General features: G+C 42.8%; 1 pseudogene; it reads left to right on the top strand.

The window, feature by feature from the left end:
* LOC111952201 (IQ motif and SEC7 domain-containing protein 3-like) overlaps positions 1–17,000 on the top strand; it is a 47,359-nt pseudogene that overhangs the window by 18,156 nt on the left and 12,203 nt on the right.

Here is a 17,000-nt window from a genome sequence, read left to right as displayed (position 1 = left end):
TGATGTTTTATGTACAAGATGTATATTTGTATAGATTATACCTAAAATAGAAGAGGCATTTGAATTGTATTTAATTTCACTGAATTCAATTCTATTTCCTTTAATTAAAATTAAAATTGCAATTCTGCATCCTGTTTACTACTTCAATTCAAATTTAAGAATTGAATTGGAATTTGAGGCATTCTCAATTCAATTCCCGGACACACACAGGGTCGGATTGTCCTTTAGCTACTCACAGAATTATTCACAGAACAGGTATCTGGTCTAGAGAGGGGTAGAGGGAAAAGGGAGAGAGAGAGAGAGAGAGAGGTGTTTTCTATATATAGTGGTACATACTGTTGGCCAGCAGCCTGTAGTTAATGTAAATTAGCTAAAGTGTATCACTGAGAGAGTTGCCTGTTACTTTACGGTCCTATCCACATCCACCCACACACACATGCATACACCGATATTGTGCTGTCTATCTCTGCTGTAGGAACCCAGAGCGAGGCATCCACTTCCTGATCACGCGTGGTTTTGTCCCAGACACGCCCATGGGCGTGGCGCACTTCCTGCTACAGAGGAAGGGCCTGAGCCGACAGATGATTGGAGAGTTCCTTGGGAACAGTAAGCTGCTCTTCAACAGAGACGTCCTGGAGTGAGTCCACACACAAAATATAGCACACACACACGCACAGATAACCACACATACACACTTGAATGCATGCATACGGCATATACAATATGTTTTACACATACGTTAGGGTCCGGAATGATTGGATCCCTTGATAAAGATGAGCAAAAAAGACTGTATAAAATAAATAATACAAATACTGAGCTACTGTATATTGTATGCAGTGCTGGAAAAAGTACCCAATCGTCATACTTGAGTATAAGTAAAGATACCTGAATAGAAAATGAAAAAGTAAAAATTGAAAGTCACCCAGTAAAATTCTACTTGAGTAAAAGTCTAAAAGTATTTGATTTTAAATATACTTAAGTATCAAAAGTAAAAGTATGAATCATTTAAAATTCCTTACATTAAGCAAACTAGACCAGACAGCACCATTTTCTTGTTTTATTTATTTATTTATGGATAGCCAGGGGCACACTCCAACACTCAGACATAATTAACAAACAAAGCATGTGTGGTATGAGTCCGCCAGATCAGAGGCACAAGGGTTGACCTGGGACGTTCTCTTGATAAGTGGGTGAATTGGACCATTTTCCTGTCCTGTTAAGCATTAAAAATGTAAAGAGTACTTTTGGGTGTCAGGGAAAATGTATGGAGTAAAAAGTACATTATTTTATTTCGGAATGTAGTGAAGTAAAAGTAAAAGTWGTCAAAATTACAGATACCCCAAAAAACAACTTAAGTAGTACTTGAAGTAATTTTACTTAATTACTTTACACCACTGATTGTATGCTCCAAAAATATTGTATGCTCAATTAAATTTTCATTTTATACTAATAAAATTGCTCAGAGAAAGTGATTTTGTTTAACAAGTAATACACATTTTTTTTAAAATAAATATTGGATAATGACACTGAGCCTTTTTCTAAAATGTTTTATGAGATTGGAGAACACATTGTGAGGGATATTAGGTCATCCCTCCATACAGAATATTTCCAGATCCTTGACATCCTTCGTCTGCGCTTATGGACTGCCCTATTCAATTCAAACCAGAGGTTTTTAACGGGGTTCATGTCTTGAGTGTGATGTTGATTTTGTGGTCAATTAACAATTTCTTTGTGGATTTTGATGTGTGCTTGGGGTTATTGTCCTGCTGGAAGACCCAGGACTAGTGGAAGCAAATTTTCCCCATYACATCACAGATCCACCATCAGATTTTACAGTAGGGATGAGGTATTTTCTGCATATGCATTGTTCTTTCGAAGGCCAAASCCACTGCTGGTGTGCACGGCCAAAGACCTCTATTTTCATGTCATATGACCGAGCACTGGTTCCAATCCAAGTGACGTTCCGTTTAGCAAACCTCCAAACTTTGGTCAGTTGACATGAAGGTAGAGCTCTTAGGCCACGCTCAACAATGGTGGGTTTGGCTTTCAAAATAACATTGCATTTGCAAAAAAATTTGAACTCTAGCTTTCTGAGAGTTTTGTATTACTTGTTAAACAAAATCTCTTTCTCTGAGCAATTGTATTAGTACAGTATATGTAGTTTGAGCATACAATATAGCATAGTATTTGTATTATTTATTTTATACAGTCTTTTTGCTGATCTTTATCAAGGGATCCAATAATTCCAGACCCCACTGTACACACACACACACACACACACACATGGATGCATGCTCTCATACTGCAGAGAGAGCCAGGAGAGAGTGTGTTTTGCTTCGAGAAAAAATAGGTCACAGCACTCAGCACAATGTTTTTCTCTACATCTCTCGCCCTTCTCTCTCTTCTTTTCTCTCTACTCCCCCTCTATCTCTCTCTCTCTGTCTCACACAGCTTTCTTTGCCCTTATCCATTGGACGGAATATGTACTGTATATTTGCATTTGTTAAGTGTGTAAGCATATTTGTGTGTGTGTGTATATGTTTTCCAGGTCAGTGGTTCTGTAATGAAACTATGACTAAAAAAGGAAGAAAAAAACCACCAAGAGCAGTTGTACACTCACCCTCGTACACACACACACACACACACACACACACACACACACACACACACACACACACACACACACACACACACACACACACACACACACACACACACACACACACACACACACACACACACACACACACACACACACACACACACACACACACACACACACACACACACACACACACACACACACACACACACACACACACACACACACCAATGACGTCAACAGTGACATGAGCGAGACATACGCAACTAACCTCTCCTCCCCCTCTGTCTCTCTAGCTGTGTGGTGGATGAGATGGACTTCTCTGGGATGGAGCTGGATGAGGCTCTGAGAAAGTTCCAGTCTCACATCAGAGTCCAGGGAGAGGCCCAGAAGGTGGAGAGACTCATTGAAGCTTTCAGGTCAGACCCATCAACCAATCACATCACACCCTTAAACTGATCAGTCAATCAGGGTTACTCCAGGGTTAGGCACTCTAGTTCTTGAGTGCCATGAACAGCAGGTTCCAACGTAGCACCACATTTGACCTAACTACTAATAACCTCAGCAGCTGAGATAATCTATCAATATCAGAGATTAGCTCAATTCCACCTACCGAGTGTTCTCCCAGGTCTAAAACAAGAAGTGTCCTACATCCTGGATTAGGGTCTTTGGTATTGGTATTTTATTAGGATCTCCATTCAGCAGCTACTCTTCCTGGGGTCCACACAAAACATGAAACATAATACAGAATGACATAATACAGAAAATCATTAGACAAGAACAGCTCAAGGATGACATAATACAGAACTGGGAGGGGGTAGTAGGGTAGACATGCTATTACAGGTCTGTTAGGTAACAGATGTTATGTCATCTGTCATAAGGGTGACATAAGAAGTCATTTTAACGGAGGTATTCCTTTACGGATAAACACATTAATTTKTCATGTGATCATGTGAGCGAGCACGTGATCTTGTGAGATCTCATTTAATGTGATTTAATGTGAAGTTAATGTGATAACATGTGACAACCATGTGAAGCAATATGTGACAACATGTGAAGCAGTGACACCTGTTATTTTGGCATTAATACATGTCACATATCAGTTTGCAAACAAGGTAAAGAAATTAACAAAAATGATTAATAAAGCCACATTTTGTAAGGCAGTTCCAAAATGCAGGTGTTTCAGCCTAACTCAGTGCATTCTGTGGTTGTGGGGCAGCCAGCGGAAAATACGGAACGTTGGTAATGTTTTCTAGTTGCGCCATGATTGTTTCAATGTTCTGTCACTCGTGGGGAAACTACGCCTTGAAAAAGCTAAGGGTAGAGCTCGAGAATCGAACCCTTTGAGTGCTGCCATCGAGTTACATTAGAAGTGCCCATCCAAGAAGGCTCAAGGTCATTGGCCACAGATAAAATTGAGTCAAATCACATATCTACAGTAGCTTTGATAGCAAGCTAGCATTCATCAACATGAATGAAGTCGACAATCTACTGGCAAATCCTTTTCAATCCTTGTCATATGAAGATAAATAATGAAGAAAAATTATAGATAAAACGTATCGGTGCTCAACGGCCATTGGACAAAAACATTACACAACAAGTTGGAAATCGCAAATTCAACAATGAGTGGTTTGGAAGGAATCAGTGGCTAACTGCAAGCATTGCAAAGCAATCACTAGCCTGCTATTCAGTGGAGTGGGTGTGTGGTCCCAAATCTGGGTTTAAGGGTGTCTTTTCCAAGCTTAAAAGGATTAACATTCAACATTGGCAATGCTGTCAATCCAGCATGACTTCTGCCGTGCTCAAAACAACTGGAAACTCAGAACTGGGAAATCTGACTTCAGTGCGTTCAAGACAATTGGGAACTTGGAAAAAAACGAGCTCCGACTGGGAAAATATGTTTTGAATGGTCATCCAACTTGGAATTGCAAGTCGCCTCTTTCTAGAGCTCCAACCTGAAGATCACTGATGTCATCATGATTCAACCTTGTTTTTTTAACGTGTTCCCAGTTGTCTTGAAAGCACCATAAATCCAGAGAATGACAGACTTTGAATGATAGCCTGTTTTAGAGAAATGTCATCTTCAAATATTGTAAGAGCTTTCATTGTATGCTTATATGCCCCCTTTATTTATCCACGGTTCTGACTTGGGAGAATACTGTAAGACCGGCCCATGTTCTGTATTCTGTCGCTGTACATTTCAAAAGTGCTAAACAAATAGTTATATTGACCACGTCCGTCCTAGTTCACTCATTAAAGTTTCAATCGAAATAACAGATTGCCTCTCATCCGCTCGTCATCCCCTTATGACAGTTTGTACATCTCAATTGTCAGCAGAAACCACATCTGTTTAAGCAAGTAAGCCATATTAGCTCAGTTTTTTTATGCACACTTAGAATCTAGCCCTATCWGATCTGCACTAACAAACACCTGCATAGCGGTTGTTTCAGTGGTGGATGTCACGTTGGCATGAAGGATCAGGAGACAGACGCAGGAATGCGTAATAGTTTTTTTTATTAAGCCCAAATTATGGCGTGCCGTGTAAATAGCATGGGGACGAAGACCAAACAAACAAGTAACAAAACACAGGGTAGAAACCCAAAACAAAAGAGCGAGGAGTACATTGAATAAATAACACACGCGCACAATGATTAACCCACAGGACGAGACCCATAATCATCTGCGCAATCCACAAGGGCACGAAAGCCAAAACACACAGCACAGGTACTCACACGCACCAACGGACATTGTAACAATAAACGACAGCCCAATCGAAACCAAAGGGCACACTTATACAAGWACTAATCAGTGGGAACAGGGGACAGGTGTGCGTAATGAATGTTCCGGAGGGATCRGTGACAGTGGAACTGCATTAGAGCTGTCAAATCCACAAGTATCTCCTGGAAGTATACCAGGACTTGCATGTTTACTAGTTGTAACACCGGAATATGATATGTAATCTACACCTCAATTAGGCTGATAGAAATCCTCACTATTTTGTTTAATGATTTTAAATTTGAGTGTCATTATTTCTATATAGAGTAGCCCACACTTTCTCGTTGTCACGCTCGTCGGAAGAATACCATGGTGCAGCGTGGTACGTGTTCATGCTTCTTTATTAAAAAACCGAACACCAAACAAAACAACAAAAGAACGTAACGTCTTGAAGGATACACAGAGCTAACAAAAACAACATCCCACCACCTAAGGTGGCAAAACAGGCTGCCTAAGTATGATTCCCAATCAGAGACAACAATAGACAGCTGTCCCTGATTGAGAACCATACCCAGCCAAAACATAGAAACACAAATCATAGAAATAAAGAACATAGAATGCCCACCCAAATCACACCCTGACCAAACCAAATAGAGACATAAAAAAGGCTCTCTAAGGTCAGGGCGTGACACTCGTTCTGAAATTCGAACGTGAGTAGGACTGGTGTGGCTTCGTGACAATGATTACACAGGCAGCTGCTCACCGATTTGACAGGTCTAACGCAGTTACAACTCCAACACCGCCAAAAAAGGTGTCGGCAATCACGTGTTTATGCTTGATCTGATTGAATCTAGGTCTTAATGTCAGGTGTCCCAGAGAGCTGCTTCATTTTCGTTGGTGTTGTTAGATAATCACACGTTTATTGACTTGATTCCAGACAACTTTTAGCAAATGCGTTCTAGKCAATAAATCTGGGGCAGATATCTGTCATGGCCACAGACCTGGTGGTGAAGCAGGAAATTCAGGTTGCTGGCATCCAAGAAGTTGTGAGGTCAAATCCTAGGCATGGTTGCATCCCAAGTATGCTCACCAATGTTGAAGTCAGTTCCAGTCAATTCAGAAAGGGAATAAAAACATTTTTAAGTATTGAAAATAATTGGAATTAGAATTTCTGTGTACTTCCCAAATACAGTTAGTTGTTGTACAGTATACCATGCATTCAGACCCCTTGACTTTTTCCACATTTTGTTTCATTACAGCCATATTCTAAAATTGATTCAATTGTTTCTTCCCCCTCATCAATTTACACACAATACCCCATAAGGACAAAGCAAAAACAGGGTTTTAGACATTTTTACAAATGTATATAAGAAAAAAACTGAAATATCACATTTACATAAGTATTCAGACCCTTTACTCAGTACTTTGTTGAAGCACCTTTGGCATCGATTATAGCCTCTTGAGTGTGACGCTACAATCTTGGCACACCTGTAATTGGGGAGTTTTACCATTCTTCTCTGCAGATCCTCAAGCTCAGGTTGAATGGGGAGCGTCACTGCACAGCTATTTTCAGGTCTCTCCAGAGATGTTTGATCAGGTTCAAGTCCTGGCTCTGGATGGTTCACTCAAGGACATTCAGAGACTTTTCCCGAAGCCAATCCTGCGTTGTCTTGGCTGTGTGCTTAGGGTCATTGTCCTGTTGGAAGGTAAACCTTCACCCCAGTCTGAGGTCCTGAGCGCTTTGGCGCAGGTTTTCATCAAGGATCTATCTGTACTTTTGTCTGTTCATCTTTCCCTCGTTCCTGACGAGTCTCCCAGTTCCTGACGCTGAAAAACATCCCCACAGCCTGATGCTGCCACCACCATGCTTCATCGTAGGGATGGTGCCAAGTTTCCTCCAGATGTGACACTTGGCATACAGGCCAAAGAGTTCAATCTTGTTTTCATCAGACCAGATAATCTTGTTTCTCATTGTCTGAGAGTCTTTAGGTTCCTTTTGGCAAACTCCAAGGGGGCTGTCATGTGCCTTTTACTGATAAGTGGCTTCAGTCTGGCCACTCTACCATAAAGGTCTGATTGGTGGAGTGCTGCAGAGATGGTTGTCCTTCTGGAAGGTTCTCCCATCTCCACAGAGGAACTCTGGAGCTCTGTCAGAGTGACCATCAGGTTCTTGGTCACCTCCCTGACCAAGGCCCTTCTCCCCCAATTGCTCAGTTTGGACGGGCGGCCAGCTCTAGGAAAAGTGTTGGTGGTTCCAAACTTCTTCCATTTAAGAATGATGGAGGCCACTGTATTCTTGGGAACCTTCAATGCTGTTTTAACTTTGTCATTATGGGGTATTGTGTGTAAATTGATGAGGATAAGTATTTAATCCATTTTAGAATAAGGCTGTAACGTAACAAAATGTAGAAAAAGGGAACTGTAAGCATAAATAAGAGGTGATACTATACTGCACTGCAAATTATTGGTGGTAAAATTATATATATAATAATATATAATAAATGTATATAATTAACACTGACAATTAACACTGAAAATATTTGAATAAGTCTTTACACTAAGCAGTGTGTTAATTGAACACTTTTCCAGTGTCTATATGGGTCCACATACTCCACACTTTCAGTGTTGATTTACCACTCTGTTAATTATTATTATTAATTATATATTTTTGTACATAAAAATGTGTCTATCATATGTTCATGTCCTAGGCCATTTGTGTAGAACCATATACACTGAGTTTACCAAACATTAGGAACACCTTCCTAATATTGAGTTGCACCCGCCCCCCTTTTGCTCTCAGAGCGGCTTAAGTTTGAGACCTTGATGTTCATCAAATGCAATTTCCATCTTAAATAGAAGGATAGAAGTACAGTCTGCTGTCATTCTGATCTAAGAYTATTACTCCTGCTTATTATGAAGAAAACATACATCTGTTTAACTTTGTAAACTAAAGGTGTGTTTAGAATTATTTTTGTTGTATTAATGCTATTTATTCTCTCCTCAGACTAATATTATTCTGTTTGTCCTGTGGGTACCTTTGCCACTGTTCCACCCCTTGTGTATTGCGCTGTCATGGTGTATTTAAAAAAATGACCGTTAAAGAATCATAGGCTATGACAATGATGTAAAGAGTAATGTAATGCAGGATGTAAAGCAATTCTGAAAAATGTCTGTTAAACACTTATTTGGCAGTCGAATAACTTGCATATATTCAAATACCTTCAAATATTATTTGTTTTTCTGAAACCTGTATTTGAATATCAGAGAAAATAGATGCCAATAGATGCCTTTAGTTGAATCTCTATATTCGACTACCTCGAGTATTTGAAAAGTTGGTATTTTCAAATAAATTACAAAATACAACTATTTTCTCTAGCTGTGAGTAGAAGATCTGTTTAGGAAACCTTGAGTCGCTCATCCTCTTGAGATGACCTGCCCATCGGAGTTGGTCTCATTACGATGGCTTCTATATTGGAGGAGTTGGTTCACCCCAGGTCACTGATGATGGTTTGTCTGTCTTCCCAGCTGATGTTAAGTATTTTCCTGAGGCAGCGTTGGTGGAATCTTTCAAGGGGTTTGATGTGTTTTCAAAATGCAGTCCTGGGTAGCCATTTGATTAGCTYTTCAGGAGTCTTATGGCTTGGGGTTAGAAGCTGTTAAGAAGCCTTTTGGACCTAGACTTGGCGCTCCAGTATCGCTTGCCGTGCGGTAGCAGAGACAATAGTCTACGACTAGGGTGGTTGGAGTCTTTGACAATTTTTAAGGGCTTCCTCTGACACTGCCTGGTATAGAGGTCCTGGATGGCAGGAAGCTTGGCCACAGTGATGTACTGGGCCGTACGCACTACCCTCTAGTGCCTTGTGCTCAGAGGCCGAGCAGTTGCCATACCAGGCAGTGATGCAACCAGTCAGGATGCTCTTGATGGTGCAGCTGTAGAACTTTTTGAGGATCTGAGGACCCATGCCAAATATTTTCAGTCCCCTGAGGGGGAATAGGCTTTGTCGTGCCCTCTTCACGACTGTCTTGGTGTACTTGGACCATGTTAGTTTGTTGGTGATGTGGACACCAAGGAACTTGAAGCTCTCAACCTGCTCCACTACAGCCCCGTCGATGAGAATGGGGGTGTGCTCGGTCCTCCTTTTCCTGTAGTCCACAATCATCTCTTTTGTCTTCATCACGTTGAGGGAGAGGTTGTTATCCTGGCCCCACACGGCCAGGTTTCCGACCTCCTCCCTATAAGCTGTCTCATTGTTATTGGTGATCAGGCCTACCACTGTTGTGTCGTCTGCAAACTTAATGATGGTGTTGAAGTCGTGCTTGGCCATGCAGTCATGGGTGAACAGGGAGTGCAGGAGGGGGCTGAGCACGCACCCCTAATGGCCCCCGTGTTGAGGATCAGCGTGGCAGATGTGTTGTTACCTACCCTTCCCACCTGGGGGCGGCCCGTCAGGAAGTCCAGGATCCAGTTGCAGTGGGAGGTGCTTAGTCCCAGCGTCCTTAGCTAAGTGATGAGCTTTGAGGGCTCTATGGTGCTGAGCTGTAGTCAATAAATAGCATTCTCACGTATGTGTTTCTTTTGTCCAGGTGGGAAAGGMCAGTGTGGACTGCAATAGAGATTGCATCATCTGTAGATCTGTTTGGGCGGTATGCAAATTGGAGTGGGTCTAGGGTTTCTYGGATAATGGTGTTGATGTGAGCCATGACCAGCCTTTCAAAGCACTTCATGGCTACAGACGTGAATGCTACGGGTCTGTAGTCATTTAGGCAGGTTAACTTAGTGTTCTTGGGCACAGGGACTATGGTGGTCTGCTTGAAACATGTTGGTATTACAGACTCAGCAAGGGACATGTTGAAAATGTCAGTGAAGACGCTTGCCAGTTGGCCAGCATGCTTCCGTGTTGCTWGCCTCYAAGCAAGCATAGAAGTAATTTAGCTTGTCTGGTAGGCTCTTGTCACTGGGCAGCTCATGGCAGTGCTTCCCTTTGTAGTCTGTAATAGTTTGCAAGCCCTGCCACATAAGACGAGCGTTGGAGCTGGTGTAGTACAATTCAATCTTAGTCTTGTATTGATGCTTTGCCTGTTTGATGGTTCGTTGGAGGGCATAGCACGATTTCTTATAAGCTRCCAGGTTAGAGTCCCGCTCCMTGAAAGCGGCAGCTCTACCCTTTAGCTCAGTGCGGATGTTGCCTGTAAACCATGGKTTCTGGTTGGGGTATGTACGTACGGTCACTGTGGGGATGACGTCCTCGATGCACTTATTGATGAAGCCAGCGACTGATGTGGTGTACTCCTCAATGCCATCGGAAGAATCCCGGAACATATTCTAGTCAGTGCTAGCAAAACAGTCCTGTAGCTTAGCATCTGCGTCGTCTGACCACTTCTTTATTGACCGAGTCACTGGTGCTTCCTGCTTTAGTTTTTGCTTGTAAGCAGGAATCAGTAGGATAGAATTATGGTCAGATTTGCCAAATGGAGTGCGAGGGAGAGCTTTGTACCTGTCCCTGTGTGTAAAGTTGGTCTGGAGTTTTTTTCCCTCTGGTTGCACATTTAACATGCTGGTAGAAATGAGGTAAAACATATTTAAGTTTCCTTCATTAAAGTCCCCGGCCACTAAATCAAATCAAATCAAATGTATTTATATAGCCCTTCGTACATCAGCTGATATCTCAAAGTGCTGTACAGAAACCCAGCCTAAAACCCCAAACAGCAAGCAATGCAGGTGTAGAAGCACGGTGGCTAGGAAAAACTCACTAGAAAGGCCAAAACCTAGGAAGAAACCTAGAGAGGAACCAGGCTATGAGGGGTGGCCAGTCCTCTTCTGGCTGTGCCGGGTGGAGATTATAACAGAACATGGCCAAGATGTTCAAATGTTCATAAATGACCAGCATGGTCAAATAATAATAATAATCACAGTAGTTGTCAAGGGTGCAGCAAGTCAGCACCTCAGGAGTAAATGTCAGTTGGCTTTTCATAGCCGATCATTAAGAGTATCTCTACCGCTCCTGCGGTCTCTAGAGAATTGAAAACAGCAGGTCTGGGACAGGTAGCAGAACAGTTGAAACTGGAGCAGCAGCACGGCCAGGTGGACTGGGGACAGCAAGGAGTCATCATGCCAGGTCGTCCTGAGGCATGGTCCTAGGGCTCAGGTCCTCCGAGAGAGAGAAAGAAAGAGAGAAAGAGAGAATTAGAGAGAGCATACTTAAATTCACACAGGACACCGGATAAGACAGGAGAAGTACTCCAGATATAACAAACTGACCCTAGCCCCCCGACACATAAACTACTGCAGCATAAATACTATAGCACAGCCCCCACACCACTAGASGGATATCTTCAACCACCAACTTACCATCCTGAGACAAGGCAGAGTATAGCCCACAAAGATCTCCTCCACGGCACAACCCAAGGGGAACCCAGACAGGACGATCACGTCAGTGACTCAACCCACTCAAGTGACGCACCCCTCCTAGGGACGGCATGAAAGWGCACCAGTAAGCCAGTGACTCAGCCCCTGTAATAGGTTTAGAGGCAGAGAATCCCAGTGGAGAGAGGGGAACCGGCCAGGCAGAGACAGCAAGGGCGGTTCGTTGCTCCAGAGCCTTTCCGTTCACCTTCACACTCCTGGGCCAGACTACCCTCAATCATATGACCCACTGAAGAGKTAAGTCTTCAGTAAAGACTTAAAGGTCTGCGTCTCTCACATGGGTAGGCAGACCATTCCATAAAAATTGAGATCTCTAGGAGAAAGCCCTGCCTCCAGCTGTTTGCATAGAAATTCTAGGGACAATTAGGAGACCTGCGTCTTGTGACCGTAGCGTACGTGTAGGTATGTACGGCAGGACCAACTCGGAAAGATAGGTAGGAGCAAGCCCATGTAACGCTTTGTAGGTTAACAGTAAAACCTTGAAATCAGCCCTTGCCTTAACAGGAAGCCAGTGTAGGGAGGCTAGCACTGGAGTAATATGATCAAATTTTTTGGTTCTAGTCAGGATTCTAGCAGCCGTATTTATGACTAACTGAAGTTTATTTAGTGCTTTATCCGGGTAGCCGGAAAGTAGAGCATTGCAGTAGTCTAACCTAGAAGTAACAAAAGCATGGATACATTTTTCTGCATCATTTTTGGACAGAAAATTTCTGATTTTTGCAATGTTACTTAGATGGAAAAAAGCTGTCCTTGAAACAGTCTTGATATGTTCGTCAAAAGAGAGATCAGGGTCCAGAGTAACGCAGAGGTCCTTCACAGTTTTATTTGAGACGACTTTACAACCATCAAGATTAATTGTCAGATTCAACAGAAGATCTCTTTGTTTCTTGGGACCTAGAATAAGCATCTCTGTTTTGTCCGAGTTTAAAAGTAGAACGTTTTCAGCCCTCCACTTCCTTATGTCTGAAACACAGGCTTCTAGCGAGGAGTGCCGCTGGATGAGCGTTTTCCTGTTTGCTTATGGCCTCATACAGCTCATTGAGTGCGGTGTTAGGATATTATCCATTAGGATATTGGTGGAGAGGTGGCTACCTAGGTATGTGAAACTGGGAATGTTTTCAAGTATTGTACTGTTGGCAGTGATCTTGGGGGACGGCAGGTTGCTTCCCATGGTTGCTGGAAGTAGTTCTTTGTTTTTCTGGGGTTGAGTGTTAGACCCATCCTGCTGTATGCTTTTGTGAATACGTTAGCAGTGACCTGGAGATCAGCTTCTGAACTCACACAAACACACACACACACTGCTCCTTCCCAGTGTCAAGAGTATTTGATGTGCAGCAGGACTCTCAAGAAACTGAAAACTCAGGAAGCTTGTATGTGTGTATCTCTTCTCAGGATGTAAGAACCCACAAATAAACAGTATTACATAATGTCTGAAGTTAAGAAAGAAACATTAAATAGTTACTAACTAATGACACGAATGGACAAGCAGTTTGCCTCTGAGGCCATTACAACAGAATAGCTTTCTGTCTCGGCAGATAGCCTAGCATTTAGTATTGGGCCAGAGACCGAAAGGTTACTCGTTTGAATCCCTTAGCCGACAAAGTGGAAAATCTGTTGATGTGCCGCTGAGCAAGGCACTTCACCCTAATTACGTCAGGGTTGCTGTTGACCCCACTCTCAGGGGGAGTTGGTATATGCAAAAAACACATCCAATTCATGTCCAGTGCACAGAAATAGGACACATTTATGCATCCACCAAATTATTATTGTTATTATTTCACTCTCTTTGTCTTTGTGTACCTTTCATTGTCTCTCTCTTTGACTCTCTTTGACTATCTCATTCTCTGTCTCTTTTTCAATATCTCCCTCTGCCCCCCTGTTAGAGATACTGTATGTGTAACAACAACTCTCTTTACATCTCTCTCTCTCCATCTCTCCAGTCAGAGGTATTGTATGTGTAATCCCGAGGTGGTGCAGCAGTTCCATAACCCAGACACCATTTTCATCCTGGCCTTTGCTGTGGTCCTCCTCAACACTGATATGTATTCCCCTAACATCAAACCTCAACGCAAGATGGGCCTTGACGACTTCATACGCAACCTACGAGGTGACTGGCTGTCTTTGTATATGTGTGTCTGTGTTTGTCTGTCTGTGTGTTGTTTGTGTGTGAAACACAAATCTATAAATGGTACCTAGCTTATTAAACGGTATCTATCTTATTAAACGGTACCTAGCTTATTAAACGGTACCTAGCTTATTAAACGGTACCTATCTTATTAAACGGTACCTATCTTATTAAAAGGTACCTAGCTTATTAAATGGTACCTAGCTTGTTAAACGGTACCTAGCTTATTAAACGGTATCTAGCTTATTAAACGGTACCTAGCTTATTAAACGGTACCTAGCTTATTAAACGGTACCTAGCTTGTTAAACGGTACCTAGATTGTTAAACGGTACCTAGATTGTTAAACGGTACCTAGATTGTTAAACGGTACCTAGATTGTTAAACGGTACCTAGCTTGTTAAACGGTACCTAGATTGTTAGGGGGGTTGCGTCTTTGTTTTTGCCTTTTTTGCTTTTCTTTTGAGCCTACTGATAGAAGAAAGAATAAAAATAAGTCCACAGTGGTAATTTATGGACAGTGTGTGCCTGTGTGTGTTTGATTCAGTATAATAAACTGCAGAAGTCTTGCAACATTTATGACAGTGTTTCTGAGCCTGGTGTTAGAGACTAGAGACACTGGAGCGGTTATTTATAGAACAGGCGCACAGACAATGCTTTGTACACTGAGTATACCAAACATTAGGAACAGCTTCCCAATATTGAGTTGCACACCCTTTCGCCCTCAGAACAGCCTCTATGTGTCGGGGCATGGACTCTACAAGGTGTCAAAAGCGTTCCACAGGGATGCTGGCCCATATTGACTCCCACAGTTGTGTCAAGTTACGCACGGGAAACACACGGGAAACACACGGGAAACACACGGGAAACTGGGGGCGTGAAAAAAATAGCAGTGTTGCAGTTCTTGACACAAACCGGTGCGCCTGGCACCTACTAACATACCCTGTTCAAAGGCACTTAAATATTTTGTCTAGCCCATTTACACTCTGAATGGCACACATACACAATCCATGTCTCAATTGTCTCAAGGTTTAAAAATCCTTATCTAACCTGTCTCCTCCCCTTAATCTACACTGATTGAAGTGGATTTAACAAGTGACATCAATAAGGGATCGTAGCTCTCACTTGGATTCACCTGGTCAGTCTATGTCATGTTTTGTATATTTTAATACAACACAGGACCAATTTCATATGGAATGAGTGACAGCTGGTTGAAGGAGACAGATTGAATTGTGGGGGATCAGGGATGGTGAATCTAGAGAACACACCAAATCGGGGGGGGAGAGAGGATGGACTGGGGGCTGAACATCATTAACTCCTGTCCGCTCCCGAGTGGCGCAGCGGTCAAAGGCACTGCATCTCAGTGCTAGAGGCATCACTACAGACCCTGGTTTGATTCCAGGCTGTATCACAACTGGCTGTGACTGGGAGTCCCATAGGGCGGTGCACAATTGGCCCAGCGTCGTCCGGGTTTTGCCGGTGTACGCCGTCATTGTAAATAAGAATTTGTTCTTAACTGACTTGCCTAGTTAAATAAAATAAATAAATAAATAAAATGTTCTACTGGGGATGAGGCTTCTGTTGAATCTCTCTTGACTGAAACACAACACAAGATCTCCCTCTAGTGGCGAGATACAGCCACAGCAGGGTGATAGATTTGATTTTGATTTTGTCACAAGCACAGGGTCGCAGATGTAGTTGCAGTGTACAGTGAAATACTTAAGCTCAGTGCAGGTGTGAATGAAACAATAATATTAATAATAAAATAATAATAATATGGTAGGAATAGTGGTGGCTATTCAGTATTATAAATGTCCATTGGGCTGTGGGCAGGGTAGATGTCTGTTGAGGGGGGATGTCCAATGGGGAAGCAGAAAATGGTGGGTGGGGGGGGCTGACTAGTGGTGGCTATTCAGCAGCCTGATGGTCTGGGGGTAGAAGCTATTGGCCAGTCTGTTCGTTTTAGCCATGATGCTCCTGCCCGCATCTGAGTGATGGAAATGGGGAGAACAGGCCGTGGCTCGAATGGCTGAGGTCCCTGATGATCCTAACATCAGCCACACCTGCCCTGTCCTGCAACGAGCCTGAACCAGGAATGGAGTCAATTCAGTTTGCAATTCATTTTCTGAATTCCCTCTCTAGTTCCTTGTGTGTGACTGGTAGTGTGTGTCCATGTTCCCTCAGGAGTGGACGACGGAGCAGACATCCCCAGGGAMATGGTMACAGGGATCTATGAGAGGACCCAGCAGAGAGAGCTACGCTCCAACGAAGACCACGTCACCTACGTCAGCCGTGTGGAACAGTCCATACTGGGCATGAAGACTGTGAGTGTGTTGTGTGACAGAGAGAGATAGAAAGAGAGATTGGTGTATGTGTGTGTGTGAGATAGTGAGAGAGATAGAGAGAGTGGAGTCTGTGTGTGTGTTTACRCAATGGTTTACAGTTGAAGTCGGAAATTTACATACACCTTAGCCAAATACATTTAAACTCAGTTTTTCACAATTCCTGACATTTAATCTGAGTAAAAATTCCCTGTCTTAGGTCACAAATTTGGAAGATCCATTTGCGACCAAGCTTTTCTCCAGACGGTTGTCTTGAGATGTTCTTCAATATATCCACATAATTTTCCTGCCTCATGATGCATCTATTTTGTGAAGTGCACCAATCTCTCCTGCAGCAAAGCACCCCCATGATGCTGCCACACCGTGCTTTACGGTTGGAGTTGTGTTCCCCCTTGTGTTCCCCCTTTTTCCATAAACGATGGTCATTATGGCCAAACATTTTCTATTTTGTTTCATCAGCACACAGGACATTTCTCCAAAAAGTACGATTCTTGTCCCCATGTGCAGTTGCAAACCGTAGTCTGGCTTTTTATGGCGGTTTTGGAGCAGTTGCTTCTTCCTTGCTGAGGCCTTTCAGGTTATGTCGATACAGGACTCGTTTTACTGTGAATATAGATACTTTTGTACCTGTTTCCTCCAGCATCTTCACAAGGTCCTTTGCTGCTGTTCTGGATTGATTTGCACTTTTCGCACCAAAGTACGTTCATCTCTAGGAGACAGAACGCGTCTCCTTCCTGAGCAGTATGACGGCTGCGTGTTCCATGGTGTTTATACTTGCGTACTATTGTTTGTAC

This window comes from Salvelinus sp. IW2-2015, linkage group LG26 (assembly GCF_002910315.2).
Source record: "Salvelinus sp. IW2-2015 linkage group LG26, ASM291031v2, whole genome shotgun sequence".
Lineage (NCBI taxonomy): Eukaryota > Metazoa > Chordata > Actinopteri > Salmoniformes > Salmonidae > Salvelinus > Salvelinus sp. IW2-2015.
This window is presented reverse-complemented; position numbering and strand designations above follow the sequence as displayed.